Raw genomic sequence first — 8,221 nt, 5'->3', positions numbered from 1 at the left:
AGGTAAGTTATAAGTTACTTTAAAAAAAAATTAGCTCGTTAAGTAACTTAGTTAAAAGTAACTTAACTTTTTAACTCGTTAATGCCCAGCCTTGCACTACGGTACAAAAATCGACCAAAATTCGTTTAAGATGAGTGTTAATATTATTTTGATTTCCATAGTGATTGCTGTTTTAATAAAATACAATTATTAGGTATTTATTATATCCTTACATAGGTAGCTACAACGGCCTACGTGTTTACGACTTTAGTATTGAGGATAGCGTTAGACATTTAGTTGTCACTTGTCACTGATTTTTTGATTGATAATGCAAACAATTTGGAGAATTTTAGGGAATTTTTTTCAGATAAATATAGTTAAGTACGAGTAATAGTAAAATAATAATTGAAATAAATAACATAATGGTATGCATAAATATCTCATAAAATATAAATTTTGTATTTTTGTTTTAAATCAAATGTAAGGGAATAACATACAAATCAAACAATTAAAATGTCATACTATAAAAATATTCATAGTAAGTATATTAATATTATATATAGTAATTCATATAAGTAATTTATAGTTAAGTACAAGTAATAATAAAATAATAATTTAAATAAATAACATAACGGTATGCATAAATAAATAACTTTTTAAACATGTTCTCTTAAATTTCAGGCGGTCTACAGCCTTCACAGTCACACCCATAAATATTAAATACATAAATGCTATATTGAGGTAGATTTTCCAGATATATATTTTTTTTTAACAAAATACACTTTTCTTTTTGAAAGTTGTTGTACTACATGTATAATATTCCTCTTTATATTATTATCTGAGGTAATTACCAACATGAATAAAATGTAAAATCAAATAGATTTATTAGTTTTATTTTTAAACTTTATGATTTATAAGAAGGAATTTAAAATTCAGAAATAAATGGGTTTTGAAAAATACGACATTATCAATAAATCTACACACGTGTATATGACTATACTAATATTTTTTTAAATTAATATATAATTTTATATGTTAAGAACATATTTTATTTTATAATCTTAGAACTACAGTAAACATAGATTTTTATCTTGGATTTCTATCCTCAGAATCTATTTTCTATTTATTAATTAATAAACTGTTTAGAAACATAATATTAGATAATTTGCATAATACTGTACCGATATTTATTAATATTATAACTATCATATAATTGAAATAAAAAATTGGTTGTAGGTACCTACTAAGTTTATGTTGAACATCAAATAAATAAGCTTTAATCTGACCACAATATATCGAGAAAAAACCGTGGTTTCAGTTAATTAGATATCTTAATAATTATCCTTACTTTTATGCAAGGATTTTGTGTATATTTTCACATCTATTAAATTGAAAAATCAAATGTGTACTTGTAAGTTGTATTTATAGTTTATTTTTGATACCTTTAAACTTAAACTTTAAGAAGGATTATTTTCAAAAATAACACAATATGTCTTATACATAAAAAAGTAGATAATAGTTTTACAAAGGACATTTACATTTAGTTACAGTGCATATTATTAAGATAAAATTAACAGTAGTAGATTAATTAAAAACAGTTGAATTTAATTTCATGGGTTATATAAATATATGTTTGTTTCTGCATACCGTACAAATGTCTAAAATATACAATGATTCTAAGACTTTTGTGGTCATGAAAGCTAAATGCCCCCTTGATGATATTACAAATTTCTTAAGCACCACAAACAATGTCACATTGTAGGGTTTTATCGCCAAATGTTTCGATAAAGAAGGTTCTAAATTTGAAAAATGGATTCCTACTGATTGGAGTTCTAAACCAAAATGTCTTAATAGCATTAAGGATAAAAATTTAAGTGAATAAGTAATTTCAAAATATGCTTTGTATTATAACAGGGAAGACATTGAGAAAGCACAACACCTTCAAACTGCAAGTGAACCAAAATTTCTTATCCTTACCAATAAAATAAATTTCTGGTTTTATTAAGCTAGCTATATTATATATATTGAGTATGCAGGGAGAAAAAATGTGTAGGTTAGGTTCGGTTTGGTATTTTATTATAAAGGTGATTTATACCCATATATTTATTTACCAAGTGTAAATGCCACTGTACACTGGTATCCACAATATAAAATAAATACATTAAAAGTACCTACACATAGTTCGTCCAAAATAGTAACAATATTGTGGTATTTTCATACTAATTTAAGTGACATATTAAATAAACTATACAAATGTTCTACAGTTTTTGTCCCCACTTACCCCCCCTCCACCCATTAACCAAAAAAAAAAATTTCTATATGGCCTGTTAATGATTTGAATGGCATGGAAACATTTTGGCACCAACAAAAAAAAAGTTGAAATTACACCCCTGAACTAAGGTATAACTGTCATGATAAAGGAAACATTTTCAAAATTAGGTATAACTATCAAGAAAAGACTATTTTAAACAACTCGTCATGGTAAACTTTAATTATTATGAACCTAATCCCAACACTGGCTATTAAAAAATTTTGGTTTAGAAGTCTAACCAGTAGGAATCCATTTTTCAAATCCATCTAACCTTCTTTATCGAAACATTTGGCGATAAAACCCTACAGTGTGACATTGTTTGTGGTGTTTAAGAAATTTGTAATATGATCAAGGGAGCATTTAGCTTTCATGACCACAAAAGTCTTAGAATCATTGTATATTTTAAGCATTTGTACGGTATGCAGAAACAAAACAAACTATTTTTTTAGTAGATAAACAATTACAATTATTGTTATTATTTTAAGTACATTTATATCATGTATACTAGTACATTGCATAAGTATATACTATACAATAAAAACATTTTATTTTACGTTATGATCATGTCATAATGATAATATAATTTATACACAGGTGACAGGTGATATGAATTATTTATAAATATAATATTAATTATAACATTAACGATACAACAAGGATCAATATACAATTTATAAAACTAATTTATAATATTATTTATTCAAACATCTACAACACAACAGCATTAATTCAATTGTGCAGAATTCCGGGTAAACGATATACACTGTTACAAATATAATGTTATTACTTATTAGTTATTAGTTTATCACTGGTAAATAAAAATTATATAAAGATTTGTACAGCTTCGATTACTACTCGATATCAATCGTACCCAAACCTAATTAAAAATTCAAGACAAATTGCAGTTGATTGACACTGTTGACCCGTATCGGTACGGTTTACACGTCGGAATACAATTAAATACGCGGTATATAGCTCTGACTGTGTAGCTTACTCTACTTAAAAATAACTTATAACTTATAAGTTATTAATTAAACCAATATAATATTTTTCCACTAATTTACTGTTGCGAGTCACCAACATAAGATAACAATGAAATGTAGTTATATTAATTGTCATGTGAACACTAAGCTGGGGTCCTAACGAAAATATCAATAATAAATAATAGGTAAATACCTAATAGCATTAAGGATACAAATTTAAGTGAATAAATAATTTCAAAATATGCTTTGTATTATAACAGGGAAGACATTGAGAAAGCACAACACTTCAAGACTAAAATTGAAAAAGAAAACTTATATTCTGAGATCAAGGCCGCGGCAGAATCCGGTTGGGACTTTTCAAGCCGTTGGTTCATCCTAAATGGAAAAAAATGAAGGTGAATAACTTATTGGTTTTTGTTGGTCAATACATTTAGCCAACATGAAAAAAGGTACTAACTCATTCAAGATGATGAACGTAAAACATTTTATAATTTTCCTCGTATTTTACACTTTTGGAACTTGGAGTTCATCTGAATATATTCCAACGTCTAACGTACGTGACAGGTAAAATAGGTCTTAAAGTATATTTTTACTATTAGCTTTTAATTTCGTTAACTGTGTTCACTTGGTACAAATGGCAATTCACATATCGATGGTTTTTATCCTTTTTTTAGGTGGTCTAAGTAAATATAATTTAATATTCTATTTTTTTAACGTAATTATATCGTTTTAATCAAACCATCCAGTCCATAGCGGTGATATATTAGTTGGGTAAAAATAATTTCGTTTTATATTATACGCTCCGACCTCGTCCCACAATTTGGCCGTCACTGCATCTTTCCATTGCAAAGAAACATTTTCATATCCCAATGCCTTGACGGTGTTATTCATGCATTGCTTGCATTATTTTCAATGTGCATTGTTTTCGAATTTAAGATGGTTCCTGCAATCATACAATGAAATAATTTATTGTACGCAACGTTTTTAACCACATCATAACCTAAGGGCTAAGACAATACTTATTATCCGATAAAGTGAAACTTTATCTCACTCCCCTTACCCATTTTATTATGATACACACGTAAAATATGTTTGGATATTAAATTTAATACATCGCTCGTTTACCATTGAGTTCAAATATTATTACATATATTTTTTAATGTAAATTAGATAAAAATAAAAATAAAAATAATAAGTAACAAAATTAAATCATTTTCCAACCAATGTGGGGATTATGAAAATCATATATTATCTCGATCAGAAATGAAGTACCTAATTATATTTTATTCATCGAGACGTAGTATACTATAAAATTCGGGATCAAGTTTTAATTATGCGTATGACAGATAAAAATAAAATAAAACCAATATGCTTCATATTAATCGTTATGGACATGTTTTTAGAAAAAATATAAAAAATAAAACGTTTACCAGTGGAGTATAGTTAACGTGACAATACATTTTAGGTACACATCGTCTATGGCATAGACTGTATGTAGGATACAAAGTGTCAAAGTAACGTGTTATCGATTTGAAAGTGGATCGTTCGGTCTGTCTTGACTCTTGAGGCATGCCGCAAAAACAAGTGCAGTAATAATGGTTTAGAAACATTTACTCTGTAGAGTCTATAGAGTAAAGATAAAATTATAGACCTTAATCTAATTCGAATAAAAACCTCATTTCTATACAATAAATATAAATTAATTGAAACTATGTTGAAATCGTGCACGAAAAGAGAAAAAAAGTAGATATTTTTAAAATTAAAACTGGCAATATTTATAATTGTAATAATGACCAATAACATTCTGACAATATAGACATAAATGTCTTAGTATTTACGATAGTTCTTTATATTGTTGAAATATTAATAACTATAATGTAGTGTTGTTGTTATGTGTGTATCTACCTACTAACCAATAATTTAAGCTTTGACTTACTGCTGAGCGTACATTTGTTATGTTACGTACTTTTAAGACGGATACAACAAATGGCTATGTAGCCGTGTAAGACTCAATATCTCTAACTTATTTCTATTTCCCCCGGGTTTTAACATAATGAGATTTACACTATTGTCTATAATATGTACACACTTACCGCTATATATAGCTTCGATTTTTTTAACTCGTTAAGTTAATCTAATAAGATGTATGTAAAGTTAAGCTAAAAAGCAACTAATATATTTTTTATAAAAAATTTTAAGTAAAAAATGATTGGATAAAAAAAATTAAAATAGTTGAAATTAATTTAACTCAAAATTTAATAATTATTAGGGCCCATACAATATGAGGCATAGCCGCAAGAAGTAGTTACAGAAAAATTAGGGCCAGTAGTTGACAAATTAACTATCCAGTGTAAGCTATCCCCCCAATAATTTAAGAAGGGGTCAGATAAAATAGTATAATTATAACTGATACCTACATGTTATAGCACTAGTACCTAGTTCTACTATTAGCTGATGCACATAAATATATTTTATAATTTTCCATTTTGGATATCCGATTTATATATCAATATATATTTTAATATTTTTTGCTATTAGTAAAATTTAATTTTAACCATTCCAAGTAATGTGTGTGTGTGTCAGGGACGGATCAAGGGGAGGCTTAGGGGCCCAGCCGCCCCCCCCCCCCCAGTCATATTTTTTATAAATATAAGTATAATATACTAAATAACAAATAAACAAAATCTAAACTTCTTTTCACATTGTGGTTATTTATATATTAAAATATAATCAATAATGTATTTATTACATTAATTATCTACTATATTATGACAACATTTTTAAATTAAAAATAAAGTATAATATTTTATTATAATTGTATTATACATAATATAATATAATACATAATTGTATTATAGTTGTAAAAAAATTGTTGCCCCTCCAGCCCCCCAGATCTATGCTCTGGATCCGTGCCTGGTGTGTGTATAATGTGTGTAATGGTTACAAGAACACTACCTAATTAATATTTATAGCAACACGAATACGTAGTAGCCAGTAGGTACAATATGACCTATTAGATCCATATATTATAATATACGAAATCGGAAATTGTATATTATATGACTATACATTTTAAAATGTCTATTAAAATAAATCTTAACTATTATTATATTACATTTTTATATCAGTAAAAAATAATTATATATAATAATATGTCCAATGTTGTGTTGAATAGTCTGTGATAGACCTATGTTCATAATTATAACAACTTACTATTATTTAAATAATAAATATAATAGGCGGGAAAAATTACGAGCTACCTAATTTGTTTGTCACGTGAACCAGCTAGGACATAAGACACCTAATCGTAATTCATAAATTAGTAATACCCACTATATAGTCACTACCCTGCAGTATTATATAACTCGTATTGTATATTAAACTACCTGTACGATTATATATTATACTATACATACCTAATATAATATAGTAATACCTGTAATATATCAATAGAAAATAATCATTAATCTGCACAAATCAATAGTATTCTTGGACATTTTTGTGAATTATAATACCCATCTAATACTTCATAACGCAATAAAATTATAAATAAACGGTTAGTGTACAATTAGTGTTTTATGTTAACTTAAATAAATCTGTATAAAATTAGCTCGAAGTTAACACGTTAAATTTATTAAAAATACAACATTTAAGTAAAAAAATAATTACAAAAAAAATTAATGAATTATTTAACTTAGTTGCTATGAACATAACATTTTAACTTAATTTTAATTTTTAACTCGTTAATGTCTAGCCTATAGGCTATAACGTGTAATAAAATTATGCTTGGTACGATTTTTAAAATATAGTTGACATACCAAAATATCAATATCTTATACAAATGGATTTAGATTTCTATTTATAATACCCACCTAATCAACAATTTTAAATACGTATATTTCAGTAAAAGTAATGCAACTATGTAATTAATAATTATAAATCCAACATTCATTTTTAATTTATAATATTTAAGTAGTTGTTAAGTATTACGAATGAATTAATGTATTAACACTACATGCAAGTCTATAAGGATTTTTTTATGTGAACTAGTTTGGATTAAATGTATTGTATAGGTAGTTATAATCAAGTTATATGTATAAGGAGAGCTACAAAGTCTTGAATCAAATTAGTAATTTATTATATAAAATAAATAACGGTATAATGTTATAATATAACATATTTGTTCAGAGCTATACATTAAAGGTGATATGAGAAATGTTCGGAAATTAATTTATTTGTTAAGTGTTATAATAAGCATACCAGGTATAGGTAAGTATTTTTTAAGAAAATAACAAAACTGAGATTTTTTCGAACTTAAATCACTAATTAATTGTAGGTAGGTATTGCGAATAATTTTTCAAGCTATAGATTTTATCCTACAGGTACCTAACTATATAATTAATATATTGTTATATACTACCTACACATTTTCCGGCACACGCGTAGCAAAAAGCAAAATATGAACATAGGCTTATAAAATAAAAGTGTATTTTGTAAAATAATATTAATGGTAATAAGAAATAAAAACCATATTATATACATAATCTTCGCTTGAGCTTTAGATACAAGGAAGAATGTCCGGTAGAGTAATAAGTACAGAGACGTAAGTTCGCTGAGCCCAAATCTATTATTTTAAAATAAATGGTGTTTTTATTTTATTTTGTTGTTACTATTACAGTATCTAACAGAGGAAACTTTTTTTCCAATTATTAAGCAAACGCAGTAAGCACAATTTATTGTGAACGATTTTATAGCGTCGTTGGAAATATATTATATGTTACGGGCAAAGTAGAAACCTGGGCATTGTTATACAATGTCCGGGCACTGTGTACAATGCCCGAACATTTTGGGCAATGTAGAATGACCGTTTTAATACTCAATTTTTTCATACATTGACCGGGCATTGTACGAGATTGCCCGGGCAAAGTGTACGCCGCCCGGATTCATG

The 8,221-nt window shown here is 26.8% G+C and overlaps 1 non-coding gene across 1 annotated transcript in view; it reads right to left on the bottom strand.

Annotated features, from left to right (window-relative positions):
• Positions 1-2,909: 2,909 nt before the first annotated feature.
• Positions 2,910-8,221, bottom strand: part of LOC100572598 — a 6,811-nt gene continuing 1,499 nt past the window's right edge. The window contains exons 2-3 of the transcript XR_510819.3: positions 3,731-4,216; positions 2,910-3,648 (exon numbers count right to left, since the gene is read on the bottom strand). This is a non-coding gene — a transcript (uncharacterized LOC100572598). The remainder of the gene's footprint in view (positions 3,649-3,730; positions 4,217-8,221) is intronic.

This window comes from Acyrthosiphon pisum, chromosome X (assembly GCF_005508785.2).
Source record: "Acyrthosiphon pisum isolate AL4f chromosome X, pea_aphid_22Mar2018_4r6ur, whole genome shotgun sequence".
Taxonomy (NCBI): Eukaryota; Metazoa; Arthropoda; class Insecta; order Hemiptera; family Aphididae; genus Acyrthosiphon; species Acyrthosiphon pisum.
The sequence above is the reverse complement of the archived record's forward strand: the minus strand, read 5'-3'. Positions and strand labels throughout refer to the sequence as shown.